Source organism: Aquarana catesbeiana, linkage group LG11 (assembly GCF_042186555.1).
Source record: "Aquarana catesbeiana isolate 2022-GZ linkage group LG11, ASM4218655v1, whole genome shotgun sequence".
NCBI classification, from domain to species: Eukaryota; Metazoa; Chordata; class Amphibia; order Anura; family Ranidae; genus Aquarana; species Aquarana catesbeiana.
In genome coordinates, this window is record NC_133334.1 from 116967774 (window position 1) to 116987912 (window position 20139).

The 20139-nt window shown below is 45.3% G+C and overlaps 1 protein-coding gene across 2 annotated transcripts in view; it reads left to right on the forward strand.

The window, feature by feature from the left end:
- The first annotated feature begins 7011 nt into the window (after positions 1-7011).
- The window catches only part of POLA2 (DNA polymerase alpha 2, accessory subunit), a 143499-nt gene continuing 130371 nt past the window's right edge, over positions 7012-20139 (forward strand). Inside the window, exon 1 of one of the 2 annotated variants that reach the window (XR_012236563.1) lies at positions 7012-7202. The gene's annotated coding sequence lies outside the window, so the exon portion shown is untranslated. The remainder of the gene's footprint in view (positions 7203-20139) is intronic. The other variant, XM_073604936.1, reaches the window with a different exon arrangement.

Sequence of the window (20139 nt, forward strand, 5' to 3'; positions counted from 1 at the left end):
TATCTCTGAGGGTGCCAACCCTTGGATTCACACCAGGAAACATAAGCCCTCTAGACTATAATAAATAGTTTTGGAAGCTGACTTCCTTGCATTAAAGTAGAGATAACTGACCCGGAAAGCCCATGTTTCTTCAGAATGTGGGTTTCAAAAGCCAAGCCGTTAAATTTAGCATTCATAAGGTAGGATGGAATATCGGCCCCTGTGAGAGTAGGTCTGGCCGTAGTGGAAGGGACCATGGATCCTCCACTGCCATCTTTACGATTTCTGCATACCATAACCTTCTGGGCCATGCTGGTGCTACCAGAATTACCAGCTTTCTTTCCAGCTTGATTCTGTAAAGAAGTCGAGGTAGCAACTGAATAGGGGGAAATGCATAGATCAGAGAGAACTGATCCCATGGGGTCACCAACGCATCTGTTCCGTATGCGAGTGGATCCCTTGTCCTGGACAAAAAGTTGACTAACTTCATGTTGAATCTGGATGCTAGAAGATCTATGTCCGGAGTCCCCCATCTTTGGCAAATAGCCCGAAAAATGTCGGGGTGAAGAGACCATTCCCCGGGAATAACTGCTGGCGACTAGTCCGCCTGCCAATTCTCCACTCCCGGAATGAAGGCTGCCGACAGGCACGGAACATTCCTTTTGGCCCAAGTTAGAATATGGTTCACCTCTGTCTGCGCCTCAAGACTCTTGGTGCCCCCTTGGTGATTGATATAGGCCACTGCTGTGACATTGTCGGATTGGATCCTGACAATCCCGTAACTTGGAAGTCCAGGCCTTCAGAGCCTGAATCTCTAGGATATTGATGGGCAAGGCTCTTTCAGTTCTTGATCACTGTCCCTGGACAGTTGTCTTCTCTAGTACTGCTCCCCAGCCTGAAAGGCTGGCGTCTGTCGTTACCACTTTCCAGATAACTGGTCTGAAGGATTTTTCTTTAAGCAGATTCTGGGTTAGTAACCACCAATTGAGGCTTTGGGACACCCTTGGGGACAACCGCATTGGCAAGTCTAAAGCTTGGATCGTTTTGTTCCAAGCAGATAGAATACTGTTTTGCAACAGTCTCGAATGGAACTGGGCATAGGGAACTGCTTCGAATGAAGCCACCATCTTTCCTAACAACCTCATGCAAAGGCGAATAGAGGCATTTCCTTTCGACCTGACCATCAGCACCAACTCACTTATGGAGTTGATTTTTGTCTGAGGCAAGAACACCTTTTTCTGGACTGTATCTATGATCAGACCCAAATATTCTAGCTTTTTTAGCGGTTTTAAGGAAGACTTCTCTGAGAATCCAACCCAGACCTTTCAGGTAACTGGTTGTAATGCATACACTTTGCTCCAAACGAGCCACCAGTTGGTCTATTAGCAATAGATCGTCTAGGTACACCAAGACTGTTATGCCCTGTGCCCTTAACCTGGCTAGAGGTGGGGCCAGTACTTTTGTGAACACCCGGGGTGCTGTGGCTAGCCCGAAGGGCAAGGCTACAAACTGAAAGTGCTGCTGTTCTACTTCGAACTGCAGAAACCTTTGGCGAGTGGGAAATATAGGGACATGCAGATATGCATCCCTGATGTCGATAGACGCCAGAAGTTCTCCTCCTTGTAGGATAGAAACTACTGACCTGATCAACTCCATGCGAAAGGAGCGGATCTTCAGGAACTGATTTAGATTCTTTAGATCTAGAATGAGTCTGACATCTCCATTCGGTTTTGGTACTGTAAAGAGGTCTGAATAAAACCCCAAACCTTGCTCTTTTGTGAGGATCTGTATGATCATCCACTGCGCTAGTAATCGGTCTAATGCCTGAGACAGAGATTGCCTTTTCCCTGGATCTTTGGGAAAGTTTAATCTCAGAAAAGGAGATGGTGGAAACTCCCGAAATTCTAGTTTGTATCTTAGAGACACCGTGGAGATGACCCATCTGTCTTGAATTTTCTCTTGCCAGACTTCGGAGTATTGCAGAAGTCTTCCCCCCACTCTGGCGAGGGGGGGCACCTCTTCATAATGAGGCTTTAGTATTCTGCTTTGCAGATTTCTGGCCCCAGGTCTTCTTCTGTGCCTGAGGCTTTCCTCTGGGGTCTGAAGGTGGAGGCCGTCGCCACTGCCTAGATGCGGATGCCCCTGGCGCAGGGGAAAGACTCTGTTTAAATGAAGGATGTTTATACTTTCTTTTGACTGGCAAAAGAGTACTCTTCCCACTAGAAGTCGTTTGGGTGTATTTGTCCAAATCCTCCCCAAATAGTCGATCCCCATGAAAAGGGAAACTAGTCAGAAGCCCTTTGCAAGGTGCTTCGGCTGACCAATTTTTTAACCACAGTGTCCTACGCATGTGTACTAGCACAAGCGCAAGGTGGGACACCTGGTGAATAGAATCTTTCATGGCGACTATGGCAAAACATAGTGCCTTTGGTAGTTCGGCCAAATTGCGGGCCTGTTGTGCAGGGACCTCTTTAAGGGCCTGTCTAAACTGGTCCCTAAGGGACTGACAGATGCCTATTGCCGCAACTGCAGGCAGAGTAACCGCACCTGCCAAAGAATAAGAGGATTTTAACAGAAACTCCAATCTTTTATCAGTTGGATCTTTAAGCATTTGTGCATTGTCTACTGGACAAGTTAGGCTATTACTCACACTGGAAATCGCGTCAACTGCTGGTACCTTCCATCTTTTGGTGAATTTCTCCTCCATACAGTGCTGTAAATCTCTTTGGAGGGAGAAAATGCTTATCTGGGTGATCCCATTCAGTATAAATAAGCTTTTCTAATAATGCATGTACAGGAAACACATGAAAATGCTGTGAAGGATTTAAGGCACAAACCATCTGTGTAAGAGATTGTATCACCAATTTCTCAGATTGTGAGGCTAAAAAAGGTTCATCTACCATTGTTTCCTCCGCAGAGGAGTAATCGGTTTGCCCTTCTTCCTAATCATCTGGGGGTAACCCCCTCATCCTCTACCCACCGTTCTCTTAGTAAGGGGTCTGAGCTGGGGGAGGGGGATCTAACATGATTCCTATGCTTTTGGATAGCGGATGCACAGGGCGGAGGAAAACGCATCTTCAGTCACGTATACAGGGGCTGAAATGTGAGAAGCAGTTGCACCACCAATTGGTCCCAATGACTCACTCTGGCTTGCCATATTTGGTATCTCAAGCAAGGATGACAGTGTGGAGACACGACTGGAGGTCCCAGTGCCTGGGGGTGGAATTTTTGGTACCTCTGGGGTGTCTTTTTTGGGAGCCATAGCGCTGAGCACAAAAAAACAGGGGCACTGAGTAAATGCACAACTCGCTGAGCAAAATAGTTTAGCAAAAGACAATGCTAAGAAAAGTTCAGCTTTAGTTGTTATCAATGTTATTTCCTGTACTGGAAATGCCTGCATCCCTTATGTGCCCCCAGCGCTCTTGTGTCCTGTGTGTCCGCTGCAGCTGTGAGCGTCTATCTCTGTCCCCAGCGCCTGCGCCGTGTGCTCCATGTGTGCGGCACCGTGCCTTAGCCACGCCCCCTCCGTAAATCAACGTCCCCCCGTTTTAATCAGCCCTAGTCCATGCACGCGCGGACGGCATTGATACGCTCCTTGAGAGAGAGGGGAGGCAGTTCCTAGGCTTCATCCCTTACCTTTTACTCGCTGCAGGATACTGCTGTAACAGACAGATCCAAACTTCACCCATCACGGCGGGCTGCGTTTAGCAAACCTTCAAGGACCGGATCCCTATTATAGGGGTTCCACTCCCTTGGACTTGTATAGCACCCCTCAGGAGAAACGTTAGGTAATGTAGCATGACCAAAAAAGTCCTGGGGTCCAGCCCTACAAAGAGAGGCGTTACAGGAAAAAACCTTGTTCTTCTTACGTGAGGCCTGGGTACCATCCACCTTGGCCTTAGTGGCACTTTGTATGGATCTGGTCTATGGAGACTGTTTAAATCCAGCAGGGATCCCTCCAGCTTGCAGCTCTTCAGAGCACATCTTCACTTGTGACCAACACCTTAGACACTGGCGAAAAAACTGAGCTACTCCTGGAAGGAGGAGGGGTTATATAGGGAGTGAACTTCCTGTATTGGGTATATCAGTATCCATCACCTGAAGGTGCCTATATAACCATTAAGTTAATAACTATGGCTCTGTATCCCATGATGTACGATAAAGAAATGACATTTCATTGTTTTCTATGCACCACAGCTTAGCCGAATTCACACTGAAATCGCAGAGCAGTCGGAGAGATTCACCATTCCGGTGTCCTGCGCATGCGCAGGACGGAGCCGCACTTCAACTGATTTGCCGATCAGCTGAAGTGACGTGACCAAGGCGCAAGCGCACATCGTAGGAGGCATCTCTCGATGGGAGATACCATTTCACGGCCACAACTGAAACCTATACAAACAGCAGGGGAGACCATAGTTCTCACATTGTGCCTCGCTGTTGCGGGGCGGCTTTACAGTGTCATGATGGTCCGGTTTTGTATGTGTTGCAGAGTGGGTTTGCTGTGTTGAACATCCCATTTTGCCTATGTGAAAGGTTGGGTTGCAACACAGACAAAACCAGCTCAACACACCGACAAACCACCCTCCAGCAGCAGCGATGCGCAATCTGAGAACTACGGTCTCCCCTGCTGTTTGTATAGGTTTAAATTGTGCCTGTGAAATGGTATCTCCTCCTACGATGTGCGCATGCGCCCTGGTTATGTCAGCCCAGCTGATTGGCAAGTCAGCTGCTGTGCTGTTCCGTACGGCACATGCGCTGTACATCCCGGGCATAATTCAATGGGGGGCACTTTTCGAAAGAACACCGGCCACTGCGCTATGGGGCAGTGTGATGCACAATTAATCACAACACACTGTTCTGTCTTTTTTTTTTTTTTTACTAGCTTTTTTGAAGTGAACAAAATGTACACTTCATTCACTGGATTGTAATGCGCTGCCTAACATTGCAGTGGAATTCAGGGCAAGTGCACTGCGATAAAATTACAGCATGTCTGCATTTTAGTGCAGCACTAGGCTATGATGCTGTGTAAATAGGACACGTGTGTCCCTGTGGTAAGACCAGGGCCGGCCCTACCATGGGACCTGATGGAGCCATGGTTCCAGGCGGCACTTTCAGGGGGGCGGCAAATTGCCACCCGCCAGCCTGTTCCAATGTGGATCCCACTGTGAGGATCCGCCGAGAAAGGTCCCCCATCGGATAGTGTCCAGCCGCCCTGTACTGCGCAGGCGCAGCGCAGTACGGAGGACAAAAGAGACGCCGAAAGTCTCTGAACATGAACAGCTGTTCATGAGCTCTACGCGGCACCTGCGCTTCAGAGTACATTGTGCCACACGCTCCCACTGTTCATGTTCGGAGACTTTCGGCAGTACAGGGCGGACACTACCCAATGGGGGACCTTTCTCGGCAGAACATCGGGATCCTCACAGTGGGATCCGCAGTGGAGCCGGCGGAACGGGCTGGCAAGTGACAATCCGCAATGTATGCCAGTTGACTTGGCAAGGGACAATCCGGTATGTGTGGCAGGTGGCGTGGCAAGCAACAATCCACTACGTGTGGCAGGTGACGTGGCGACAATCCGGTATGTGTGGCAGGTGACGTGGCGACAATCCACTACGTGTGGCAGGTGACGTGGCGACAATCCGGTATGTGTGGCAGGTGACGTGGCAAGTGACAATCCGCAACATGTGGCAGGTTGGGTCGTGGCAATCCGCAATGTGTGGCAGGTGGCATTGTGGTAAGTGACAATCCGCAATGGGTGGCATCCTGGCAAATGACAATCCGCAATGTGTGGCAGGTGGCAATCCGCATCTGAAGGCAGGTGACGTTGGCAAGTGACACGCTCGGGGCTCCCACTGATTCTGCATTATGGTGAGTTGAACTATTTTATATAACAATGTAATAATAGAAATATTGCACTTCAATCACTTTTTTCACGATATGGCACTGCGTCGATTTAACTGACAATTGCGTGGTCGTGCGACGTTGCACCCAAACAAAATTTACGTCCTTTTTTCCCACAAATAGAGCTTTCTTTTGGTGGCATTTGATCACCTCTGTGGTTTTTATTTTTACAGGTCCTCTTTTTACTTCTATATACATGTATAGAGCCACGACAGGTCCACTTTAGTTACCATGATATAAAATAATGGATGTGGGGGCATTTTGGTGGGCGTGATTTTTTTTTTTTTTTTTGGGTGGAGGGCAGCATTTCATTCTTGGTAACAGGCAGCACAATATCTTGGGCCGGTGTTCTGCCGAGAAAGTTCCGCTCGGCGGATAAGGACCCCCCTCTACTGCGCAGGCGCTGTGCCTGCGCAGTAGGATCCGGCGGAAATAGCCAAAGATGAATAGGGGAAAATCAGCTGTACACGGCGCCTGTAAGAGGGCCCCTCAGGGGCTCGCCACGCTTCGGGCACGGCCTCGCTTCGCTCAGCTCTTTTTTATTCCCCCTCTAGGTCCACATGGATGGTGGGGAAGGAACCTGGACCTAGGGCGCAGGCGCCGTGTACAGCTGATTGTAGATTTTGTGCTTCGGCTATCTCCGGTGGCTGATAGTAGTTGGTGCTGCGCCTGCACAGTACAGGGGGTGGAACTTATCTGCCGAGGGAACTTTCTCGGCAAGACACCGGCACTGGGTAAGACATCAATAGTGTGAATTGGCCCTCAGTGTAATGAGCCTTCTGGTCAGCTGCTGTCCCTTGTGGAAAGTGCACAGTGTGTATTCACCTGCTTGTCACCCAGGAGTTACATAGCAGTGTACACATAATATTGTATGAAGACCTGCGCTCTTCTACTGGGACCTATCCAGCTCTCTGCACCACAAACGCCCCAACCTTCCTGAGGCACAGCAGTCTGCCATTCCTCCCTATACAGAGACCAGTCACACACCCTCTATACTATCTCCCTGTGTGGGGACCATTAGCACTCATTCACATCTCCGCCACCTTCCGCCTCTATCCCGGCTATTCCTCCAGTAGAGGCTCGCGTCACGTGACTGCTGCCGTACGTCATCTTCCAGAGCACTGTGTACGGCTCTGTTTCCAGCGCTCTGATTGGCTGGCTGTGGGGACACAGGTCGTAGTTGCACAGTGCGCCATCCCATAGAGCGCGGGAAGTTTCATTCTTGAGTGCGGACATTGGCGGGTGTCGTATTGTGTCATGTATGTGCGCAGCTAGAGGATATCGCCTGGTCTATATCGGTCTGGGGTTGGAGGACTTCTAAGGTCAGTGAGTGAACTTTATTCAGAGGTGTGTCACTGCCTGCTGGGTGTATGAGGGTCTGCCTGTATTGTGTGTATATGGGGGCTCTCAGCACTGAGGAGGGCGGACATCGGTGTGAGGCCTGGCTGTCCTGCAAGTATCATAGAGAAGTGGGAATTCTACACCAGTCAGCTACAACATTATGACCACTGGCAGGTTAAAGTGGAACTAAAGCAGCGCCCCACTTGTTTGCTCCAACCCCTCCCTCCCCTCCCCTTAGTGCCACATTTGGGGGGAGCGGGTACCTGTTTCTGACTTCTGGGAGACCTCACCGCAGTGACATTGGCCTCTTTCCTCCGCCGTCGGACCAGTTAGAAAGCAAAGCACACTATGCACAGTAGGGGACCGGCTGTGAAGCCAAAAGTATTTTGTAGCTGCTGACAATTTTGAAAAAAAATATAATAATACAAATTATTATATATAGTAATAATACGTATCCAAAATAAATATAGAAAAACAAAGTTATTCTTCAGTTTAGGCCGATATATATTCTACATATTTTTGGTAAAAAAAAAATCGCAATAAGCGTATATTGATTGGTTTGCGCAAAACTTATTGCATCTATAAATTATGGGATAGATTTAGGGACTTTTATTTATTTTTTTAATTGTTTTTACTAGTAATGGTCTGTGATTTTTAGCGGGACTGCGACATTGCGGCAGACAAATCTGACCCCAAATTACACTTTTTGGGGACCAGTGACATTATTACAGTGATCAATGTAAAAATGACCCTGGCAGGGAAGTGGTTAACATTAAGGGGCGTTCAAGGAGTTAAGTGTTCCCTCAGCGTGTTCTAACTGTAGGGGGGATGGGGTGGCAGGGACATGACAGAGATCACTGTTCCCATTTACTTGTTTACAAAGGCAGATCCCCATTCTGCCTCTGTTCTAGGCGATGGCGGGTCGCCGGCAGACATCGAGTCCCCACGAGTGCGCGTAGCCATACAGCTACGACGATTTGGACAGGAGAGCTGACCTGCTGCCATGAAACGATGGCTGCTGGTCGGCAAGTGGTTAAAGCGGACCTTCAGTAATTTTTTTTTTTTTAACTTTCCATCTATTAAATCTTGTATCCCTTGTTGTTTTAACTTTGGTTAGTCAAACATTTTTTTTTCTGCCAGTAAATCCCTTATACAGCCCACTTCCTGTATCTTGTCTGGTAATAAGCCTCAGCTTATGACATCATACACAGCTCTCTCATGAGAGTTTGCCAAAAAGGGGGGGGGGGGGTGAGTTGTAAGAGGGCCAATGAGAGCTGGAGGTGAACAGCTTCAGCATGACAAAGATGTTTCTATTACAAATTATGTGAGCAGACTGCAGTTCCGGTCTACACGGTTTAGGAGATATTTACCATATACGCTTGCGCCAACGTCATCATCACATGGGCACTGAAGAAAGGGCACATGCCGTGAGCGTCATCTCCGGCCAGTTACAGAGCCTATGGCCCCGGAAGGAAGAGGGGTGAAGATGGATGCGGGGACATCGCAGGCTTCGTTTGCAGGTAAGTGCAACATAATGGGCTAGTACGCGATGCATACTAGCCTATAATGCTTTAACTTTGCAGAGGAAAAAAGAGGATGTAAAACCCATCAGGGTTTACTTCCTCTTTAAGAATGTGTCTGTACTGTTTAACCGCTTCAGCCCCGGAAGATTTTACCCCCTTCCTGACCAGAGCGTTTTTTGCGATTCGGCACTGCATCGCTTTAACTGACAATTGCGCGGTCGTGCGATGTGGCTCCCAAACAAAATTGACGTCCTTTTTTTTTTTTTTTTTCCCACAAATAGAGTTTTCTTTTGGTGGTATTTGATCACCTCTGCGATTTTTATTTTTTGTGCCATAAACAAAATAAGAGCAACAATTTTGAAAAAAACGCATTATTTTTTTACATTTTGCTATAATAAAATATCCCCCAAAAATATTTAAAAAAACCCCTTTTTTTTCCTCAGTTTAGGCCGATCGTATTCTTCTACGTATTTTTGGTTAAAAAAAAAATCGCAATAAGCGTTTATTGATTGGTTTGCTCAAAAGTTATAGCGTTTACTAAATAGGGGATAGTTTTATGGCATTTTTATTAATAATTTTTTTTTTTTACTAGTAATGGCGGCGATCAGCGATTTATTTATTTTATTGTGACTGCGACGTTATGGCGGACATGTCGGACATTTTTGACACATTTTTGGGACCATTCTCATTTATACAGCGATCCCTGCGATTAAAAATGCACTGATTACTGTGTAAATGACACTGGCAGTGAAGGGGTTAACCACTAGGGGGTGGGGAGGGGTTAAGTATGTCCTAGGGGAGTGATTCTAACTGTAGGGGGGATGGGCTGTGTGTGTGTGACGTCACTGATCACTGCTCCCGATGACAGGGAGCAGAGATCCAGTGACACTGTCACTAGGCAGAAAGGGGAGATGCTGTTTACATCAGCAGCTCCCTGTTCGTCCTCTCCGTGAGGCGATCGCGGGTATCTCCGCAGCGATCAAGTCCGCGGGACCCGCAACCCGACTCGTGGAGCTCCCGGCGCGCACGCACGCAATGGCATGGCGGGGAATTCAAATGGACGTACCTGTAAGTCCATTTGCCCAGCCGTGCCATTCTGCCGACGTACATTGGCGTGCGCCGGTTAATATCCAATATTACACTGTCTCACTCTGCACATGCTCAGATGCTCTCCATTTTTAGGCACTGCTGAGTTTGTAGAGGCTGATATGCTGACAGCCTTAAAGCAGGATGCCAATGAAGCCGCTTCTGTTTAATCTGCAACTACCATAGTCATGCACATGTGATCAGTTATGACACCAGCAATTTGATGGTTTGACAGTTTGGTTGAGGACACAAGCAAATGTGACCATTACCATTCCCAGCATTCCAGGAATGTAACTTTTTTATAAACTGTTAAATCGATGGGTTTAGTTCTGCTTTATGATTTACTGCTGCTCAGGGGCTCTGGGCTTCAGCAATATGGCAGCCTTAAGCAAGAAGAAATAGGAGCAATACTGGAGGCAATTTACAGCGTACACACATGTAGAATGTAAGTCCCTTACTGAAGATAGAACATTATATTTTGAATCAAGTCTGTATAAGTAAAGTTCCCATGCAGCGCTAAAAGAACAGTAAATCTAAAAAGGGAGAGTTGAGAAAGATGCCTCTGATATCCAATTGGATGAAACATGTCTGGCGGGCAGACACTAGCACGCTGAGAGCCGCGGCTGTTTGTACATCATGATGTTCGTTTTCCTGTATTAAAATGTAAGTTACTACTTATATACCGTACGAGCTTCATTATTTGCTGCCTTATTCTCTTATTGGGGGATGCTGACTTTCTGGTTGGATGATACATATACCAATTTTCGGAGCTTGTGATCTTTTTTTATTGGAGAGTGCCTTGTTACCAGCTGCGTTCTATGATTGCTGTGATTTTTACCCTGACTTTTACATGCCTGCTATTTAAAGCTTTCTGGTAAGCAGATTGAATTCTCACGTGGTGTGCCTTTCCATACACATTCAAGCTGGTGAAGGGCATTCTCAACTCTCCTTTTTGGATTTACTGTTCTTTTAGCGCCGCATGTGGACTATTATTTATTTTTATTTGCTTATCAACAAATTTGTGCTGGCTGCTTACGTTCGGAATCATTTCTTTGTTTAGTAGGGCGGATATCTATCTTGTATTTACCATAAGCAAATTTCTGCTTTTAGTGAATGACCTTGATTATCTCATCACAATGGCAAGTAAGCCTGTTGAAAGCAGAAGAAATGGGCATTGCAGTTTGCTGTGTATAGGATTGTGTAGCCGCTGACCCGTGTCCACAGCCAAAAGCATCTACGATGGGCACGTGAGCATCAGACCTGGATCACGGGGCAATGGAAGAAGGTGGCCTGGTCTGATGAATCGCATTTTCTTAAACAACACGTGGATGGCAAGGAACATACATTCCACATGATTAATTATGTTACCAAAATTAGTGTGTGCTGGAAATTGCCTCCAGCATTGTTCCCGTTTCTTCTTGCTGGAGGTTGCCATTTTGCTGAAGCCCAGAGTTCCTAAACAGCAATAAATCATAAAGTGTAACTAAACCCATCCATTTAACGGTTTCAAAAAAAGTTACATTCCTGGAATGCTGAGATTGCTAATTTTCACATTTGCTTGTGTCGGCAGCGAAACTGTAAAACCATGAAATGACTGGTGTCATAAATGATCATGTGCAGCACCATGGCAGTTGCAGATCAAACAGAAGCAGCTTTCTTGGCAGTAAAGGATAGACTGGTTTAATTCCAATTTAAGGCCCTTTTTACACTTGTGCGACTTGTCCTGTGACTTGGGACTGCAAAGTCGCATGACAAGTCATACCCCATGATTTCCAATGAGTGCTGTTCATATTTGTGCAACTTCAAGTCGCACCGACTTCAAAGTAGTCTCTGTACTACTTTGGTCCGACTTTGATGCGAGTTGAGGTCCATAGACCTCGAGTTTACACAGGCATTCCCTGAAATCGCGGCCGCGGAATTGCGTGATGCAGCAGTGTGAATGGGGCCTAAGTCTGTCAGCAGATCGGCTTCTACATGTTTAGCAGTGCATAAAAATGGAGAGCAACTGAGCCTGTGCAGAGCAGGGTGAGACAGTGTATTACTGGATTTTAAACAATATAGACACGTATTTTTAATGTTTTACTTAGCTATACCTGCAAAAGGGGCCAAGCTGAAGTCATCTAGCAGGACTTCATTTTCTCCTCCGGCAGAGGCAGTATGATGCTTTGGACAATGTTCTGCTGGGAAACCTTCAGTCCTGCCAATATGGATGTTACTTGACACGTACCAAATATCTAAACATTATTCGTGGCCAAGTACTCCTTCATGGAAACTGCATTCCCTGATGGCATTGGCCTCTTTCAGCAAGTTTACCATTATCATTAAAAGTAAAAGAAATTTCCAAATTTTTGGTTTTCCCCAGAAAAGTAATAGAGGGGAGATCTTCCAGTGGGGAACAATGGAGTTCTGGTGACCTGGGGGGTCCAAGGGATTCCAGTGATTGTAAATGCTTGTGTTTAAAAAAAAAATAAAAATAAATAATAATATATCGTACGTACCAGCTCTATGTAATGGTTTTGCATAGAGAAGCCCCGATCCTCCTCTTCTCAGGTCTCCTGCTGGCGCTCCTGGCTCCTCCCCTCTGCCACACACCCCACAGTAAACTGCTTGCTATGGGATGCACTCGTGCATGCTTGCTTCTGAGCCCTGCTCTGTGTGTCCCTCCTCTTTTGGCTATGTTTGGCAGCAGCGGGAAGCCAATAGCTCCACTGCTGTGTCTGAGCCAGTGAGAAGGGACAACGCCTCTGCTCTCAGGCATAGCACTGGATCAAGATACGGCTCAGGTAAATATGGGGGAATACATGCAGAGAATGCATTAATGCAGAGAATACATGAAGGTGAAAAACCTGCTTTTAGAACCACTTTAATTTGGAGGAATTAATCTCCTCTTACTATAAAAAAAGAAAGGACGGCGCCCTCTAAGTGCAGCATGTATGTTAAAAATATTTATTACAATAAATAAAAACACTCACATTTGAGTTGCTAAAAACCAGCATGTAAAGTAGTTTCATCCGCGTGCTCGTGGGGGATGTGGGTGTCACGGGCCAGTGGGGGGGGGGGGTTCCTGGGTTGTGAGTCCTGTGACTTGGGTCCTGGTAGCTGTTCCGGTGGTGCCGAGGGTCCTCAGAGCCTCCGGGCGGCCAGGATGTCGGTCATGGATCCTCCGTGGAGCGCCGTGCTGACCTGCTTCTTCACTTCCGGGAGCGGGGTGAGGCGGGCGGTGCTTTGCGTTCGGAGCACGCGTGCTCCTTCATCAGGCTAGCTGGTGGTCATATTCAGTGTGGGAATTTATACCATAAATATAGATAGATGCACGTAAACATATATGAGAAGGGAATACAAAAATGCAGAAAACGGTATATAATTATAGGGAGAGATGGGTGGTATATATGAGAAGAAATGATGGAAAAGGAATAAAAACACGTACAATGTATATACGTGTGTAAACACAAAGATATCTCTCTCTCTCTCTCTCTCTCTCTCTCTCTCTCCTCTCTCTCTCTCTCTCTCTCTCTCTCTCTCTCTCTCTCTCTCTCTCTCTCTCTCTCTCTCTCTCTCTCTCTCTCTCTCTCTCTCTCTCCTCTCTCTCTCTCTCTCTCTCTCTCTCTCCTCTCTTCTCTCTCTCTCTTTCTCTCTCTCTCTTCTCTCTCTCTCTTCTCTCTCTCTCTTCTCTCTCTCTCTTCTCTCTCTCTCTTCTCTCCTCTCTCTTCTCTCTCTCTCTTCTCTCTCTCTCTTCTCTCTCTCTCTTCTCTCTCTCTCTTCTCTCTCTCTCTTCTCTCTCTCCTTCTCTCTCTCTCTCTCTTCTCTCTCTATTCTCTCTCTCTCTCTCTCTCTCTTCTCTCTCTATTCTCTCTCTCTCTTTATCTATATATATATATATATTTATTCCTTTCACACATATATACACATTTAAATGATGCGTAAGATTGGGACAAAAGGAGGGGGAGTGTGTTTCCAGACGGGTATTTGGGAATGAGAGGAATGTTATGGGGAATACTGGGAAATAAAAAAAATAATAAAAGTGAAAATAATAAAGATAAAAATAAAGATAAAAAAAAAAATTAAAAATTGAAATAATAAAAATAAATATAAAAATAAAAATGGTATGTGTTATACACTAGGGCTATGTGGATACCACTGTGGAGATTTCCCTTCACGTCCTTCCTGAGAGGACGTGAAGGGAAATCTCCACAGTGATACAAAGATGGCAAAAAAAAAGCGCAACATGACGGGTTTGGTCTATAGTTCTACTTTAAAGGATCTGCTACTGGGGGCTTGCTATCGGATATCACAGCATACCTTCAAAGGTGCAGAGTGGAGTCCATGCCTCAATGGGTCTGGGCTGTTTTGGTGACAAAAGGGGAACTTACTCAATATTAGGTGGGTGGTCATAAAATTATGGGTTATTGGTATATGTCTGTGTCGTCCTTGTCCAGATAACTGGGATCAGAACACAGCATGCTTCCAGCTGACACCTTCCTCTCATCTGACTGAAATGACATCTCGGAAAGGAGAGCACAGGTGTAAGGCTGACCATACACTATACAATCTTTTACATCTGCCATCAACTAGTAGTGTAGTGCAAGGGCCTGCCTGATTTGATACAGGTTGAATGGATTGTGTAGGCTTGTCCTCATATATGATATCCATTTGCTGAATCTAAAGGAAGATTGTACAATCACATTGTATAGTGTATGGCCAGCTTAAACTGTTTCTATGGTCAAAATATAAAATAATTTATCAATTTCCACATTATATTATATAATTATTTTTAGCCTACTTCTATTATTCTGAATGATCTTGAAGTTTGTAAACTTTGTTTGTGACGATCCCACACATTTACTTCCTGGAATTCTGTGACATGTATTCATTATGCCTTGTCAGTAGCACTGCTGTGTCACACAGATCATAGAGCCTGCCTTCTGAACCACAGAAATGCTGAGAGGAAGAGTTTTCCCTAGGAATTGAAAGTAAACAACAGAGAAAAAATTGCAAAGCATGCAGGAGGGAATCCAAGAAGTCGTGGAAAGAGCCCCACCCCAAAGCTCCCACCCCCATGTTGAGGGCATGTGGCCTGGTATGGTCCGGGGGAGGGGGGGGGGGTCATGCTCAGATAGGGGTCTGGTATGGATTTTGGGCGGAACACCGCACCAATTTTTTTTGGCATTGGGGTTCCCCTTAAAATCCATACTATGCTCTTGTGGGGAGAACCCCACGCCAGTTTTCTTTCCTTTTTGGCAAGGGTTCCCCTTCACGATCTTCAGCGCACTAGCCACACTGCAAGTCTGATCATCATGATCCGACTTGTGGTGCGACTTCTATTCAAATCATTAGGTCAGGGATCCTCAAACTATGGCCCTCCAGCTGTTGCAGAACTACACATCCCATGAGGCATTGTAAAACTCTGACATTCACAGACATGACTAGGCATGATGGGAATTGTAGTTCCTGAACACCTGGAGGGCTACAGTTTGAAGACCCCTGCAATAGGTTCTCATAGGGAAGCGCGGCTAAACAAGCATCAACACTAATGCAAAAAGCTAATAAAAGCACATTTTTTACAGCTGCTTTTTCCTGGCATTCGAAGTGGCTTTGCAGTTTGTTTTTTCTAAATCCCTGTGTGCATGAGGCCTTATGCTGAGAAAAAACGCTACAAAGATTTCAACAAACTTTATTGCAGAATCTCACTCTTTTCTGCTCTGAAAAATAGCTGTTTGTTTTTCAAACATTCTTTCCAGACTGATTTGTGAATGGGGAGGGTCAGCCTTTAACCACTGCCCACCAGCCGTCATATGACGACCTTGACTGATAGCGGCCTTTTCAGCCGGCGATTCCCTACACCATAAGAATGATCATGGCGGTTGTTCCGCCGCTTGATCGTTCTTACGGGCGGCAAGAGGGGACATCCTTCCCGCCGCCCTCCGGTGCTTCTACCGACTCACCACTTTCATCGGTGAGTCGAAGACAGGATCCTCCAGCCCCGGATGTTTACCATAGAGATTTCCGGCGGACCAGATGGTTGATGGAGTTTCCATGATCGTTCGGAAGCTGGGCGCAACGTTATGACGTCACGGCGCCGCCCTTTTTTTGATTTCAGGCTTCCCAGCCTAGAGGTGAGATGTGGGGTCTTATTGACCCCATATCTCACTGTAAAGAGGGCCAATCATGCCATATTCCTATTTCAAGGGATGTTTACATTCCTTGTCATGACAAGGGCTGTGTTGTCCAGCCCTGCTGCCAGCAGCCTGTCAAACTCTTTTGGATTCTGACAGCTGCTGGGGCTGGGCAGTACACTCAGTGGTACTTCCCTTTAGGGCAGTATGCTCCCAGGGACAAATGCCCGGAAAGCAGGCTTCTTGTGTTTTAGGCATTGCTCCCTAAGCACGTACTGCCTTAAACAGAAGTACTGTTGGGTGCACTGTTCAACCCTGTCCAGCTCCCGGCAGGGGTCTTGACAGCAGACCTGTGCCCTCCACCGTGGCTAAACACCGGACCCTATACATTAGGGCTAAACACCCAGTGTGCATGGGGCCCTAGAAGTATTTAACTCTTTGGACTCAGCCTATCTGCAAGACGGATAAGGAACGGATCCCCCATTCGTCTGTTTTTAGCGGATTTGATCGGACACGTGTCTGTTTACATCTGCCACTCCATAAAGGGTCCAATCAGTGCCGCCCGTGTGAAAGGGCCCTTAGCAGGTAACTTACCAAAACTCAAATTCCTATTACAGGGGGTGCCTAAGACTCGTAACCTAAGGTCCACTTTCACAGTGTCATCAGTTCAGTCACCTTTTGTGCTAAGAAAAAGTGACTTGATTTAGGTTACATCAGTTTGCATGTTAGACTTTACAGTATAACTAAAGGCAAAACGTTTTTAGAGGGATTAGAACACGTGTCACCTGGGGACAATATTTTGGGTGACCCTGGTGACTCCCTGGAATTCTCTCACTTTGGAGGGATTTCTTCACTTCCTTTTTGGCTATGGGACAGGAGGTGAAGGAAAACTCCCCAATGGGTCATAGATGGCACAAAATAAACTGACAGGGGTTATAACCCTCTAATACCCTATCCAAAATGAAAAAAAAAGTACTGCTGCTATTTAAGTTTTAAAATAAAGTATTCAGTTCAGTTTACACATCTGTCTTCAGTTAAGTTTGCACCCATTTATGTTTACAAAAACATAAAAGGACATGGACCTTTTCTGGTTTTTCTGCATAAATAAACTGACTCAGAGGTAAACGGACATACGTCCATTTCTCTAACTGCCCCTAGACATACAGTACATTGTGGTTCAGTTTGTATTTCCATAAAAAGACCCGCACTGGAGATATCTGAGAAAAGCAGTGAGCCAATCACTTAAGCTGAAAATGACAATTCTAAGGGCTTCCTGTACACAATCGCTGTACAGAATGTCTCCAGGTTGCCAGAATGCTTCGAATTTGTTGATAGATTTAGAATTTTACAGCGGCTGCAGATTTAGATGGAAAAGTAATTTTTAATGATATTAAATTATAATTGCACTTGTGAATGAAGATGGACAAAGACTTGCACCTGGAAGAAGTTGGGGAGAAGATTCTGGCGAGGGCGATCACAGGCATTGGACCATTGAAGCAAAGTTAGGTATTGGGGAGTTTAGTTTAAAGCTGATGAAGCTAATATCTGTTTTAATATTTATAATTAAAGTTGTTTCTGTGACGGTTTGCAGTCTGCTGTTTAGGGCTGCAACTAACGGTTATTTTCATAATTGATTAATGGCCGATTGTTTCAATTAATCGGATAATAACCTTAAAAAAAGTGTGATGTATAATTTAGTTAATATGTAAAGTTAAAAAAAAGGCAATTTATTCTTAAATATCTCTATACAGTGGTAAATATAAATAACCAACTATATGGTTAGGGAGCAAAATCTCTAATCCACTCTGAGAAGAACAGACAGAAGAGATATACTGTATATACTATTAGAGGTTGAATCTGGTAAATATGAGACTCGGAGATCAAATTTTTTATGTAAAGAAAAAAAAATTAAGACTGTTTTGCCGATTTTCAGACAGAACTAATATATTATATGCTGGTTTTCGTTCAGAAATATACATTCATTTTAAAAGCAAGTGAAATTTTCAAATGACATTCTTTCTGCGAATGTACAAAGATTTTTCGTATGAATATTCTGGTCTGAAAATCGATACGTTTATGGCCAGCATAAGGCTCTGTTCTATGCAGTTTGCTTTTGATCCATTTCTGCAGTGCTTTTTGCTGTGTTTTGCATTTTTTGGCCCTTTATAGTACATAAAGAGCAGATAATCGCTACTATAAGGGGTTTATTTACACTGTGAAACAGTGAAAGTAATAATCTAATTAATATACACCCCCCCACCCCCACCCCCAGAAGTAGGATATATGTACATTTTAACTAGGAGTCAGACATGAAGCTATAGGAAAGGTAGAATGGAGATATAAATCTTTTATATTAACCGCTTGCCCACCGGCGCACGCCGATGTACGTCGGCAGAATGGCGCTGGTAGGCAAAAGAGCATACAGGCATGTCCCCTTTAAGAAGCTGTGACGCGGGCGTGCACCCGCCGCAGTCTCTGACCGCGGGTCCCGTGGACTCTATGTCCACTGGGTGCCCACGATCGTGTCGCGGAGAGGAAGAACGGGGGGATGCTTTTGTAAACAAAGCATTTCCCTGTTCTGCCTAGTGACAGGACCGAGATCACAGCTCTTTCTCAATGAGAGCAGTGATCACTGTCCTGTGTGTTGAAGTCCAGCCCCCTAACAGTTAGAATCACTCCCTAGGACACATTTAACACCTTCACTGCCCCCTAATGTTTAACCCCTTCACTGCCAGTGTCATTTACACAGTAATCAATGCATTTTTATAGTATTGATCACTGTATAAATGACTGGTCCTAAAATAGTGTCAAAAATGTCCGATGTGTCCTCCATAATGTCGCAGTCCCAAAAAAATCGCATATCGCCGCCATTACTAATAAAAAAGTTAAAAATAAATATGCCATAAAACTAGCCCCTATTTTTATTTTTACACTATAAATTTTGCGCAAACCAATATACGCTTATTGGGTTTTTTTTTTTTACCAAAAACATGTAGAAGAATACATATCGGCCTAAACTGAGGAGAAAAATGTTTTTTTTTATATATTTTGGGGGAAATTTAATATAGCAAAAAGTAAAAAATATTGCTTTTTTTTTCCAAAATTGTCGCTCCTTCTTTTTTTTTTTTTTTTTTTTTGTTTATAGCGCAGAAAATAACCGCAGAGGCGATCAAATACCACCAAAAGAAACCTCTATTTGTGGGGAAAAAAAACACGTCAATTTTGTTTGGGTACAATGTCGCACGACCACGCAATTGTCAGTTAAAGATCGCAAAAAGTGCTCTGGTCAGGAAGGGGGTAAAATCCTCCGGGGCTGAAGTGGTTAAAGTCCTACTAAAAGCTGAGACATTTTTTCTTTAATCGTACATCACGGAACACAGAGCCATAGTAGTTACTAAGTGGGTTATAGGCCACCTTCAAATGCTGGACACTGGCACACCCTAAACAGGAAGTTGGCTCCCTATATAACCCCTCCCATACCGGGAGTACCTCAGTTTTTTCACCAGTGTCTAAGGTGTTGGTCACGAGTAAAGATGTGCTGAGCTCCACTGGAGCAATCCTTGCTGAGGCTAGCTATGCAGCTGGATCCATTCAAAGTTTCTTTTAGGCCGAATTGAATGGTACCCGGGCCTCGTGTCCGAAGAAACGAAGTTTTGCCTGTAACACTTCTCTTTTTAGAGAGCTGGACCCCGGGATCCAGTACTTTGGTATTTTCAGCCATAAAGTTTTACTGGCTGAGTGCTATTACGGGTCCAGGAGTGCAGGTTCCCCGAGGGTCCCCGGTTCCTGAAGGTTTAATGGAACCCACCATGAAGGGTGAAGATTGATCTGTTGGTTTTACCACAGAAAACCCTGCGGTGGGAAAGGCAAGTAGAGTTTTTCTAAGGGGTTTTAAATTTTCTTATGAAATGTCTCCTTTAACCACTTGAGCCCCGGACCATTATGCTGCCTAAGGACCAGAGGTCTTTTTCCAATTTGGCACTGCGTCGCTTTAACTGCTAATTGCGCGGTTATGCAATGCTGTACCCAAACGAAATTTGCGTCCTTTTCTTCCCACAAATAGAGCTTTCTTTTGATGGTATTTGATCACTTCTGCAGTTTTTATTTTTTGCGCTATAAACGGAAAAAGACCGAAAATTTTGAAAAAAAATGATATTTTCTACTTTTTGTTATAAAAAAAATCCAATAAACTCAAT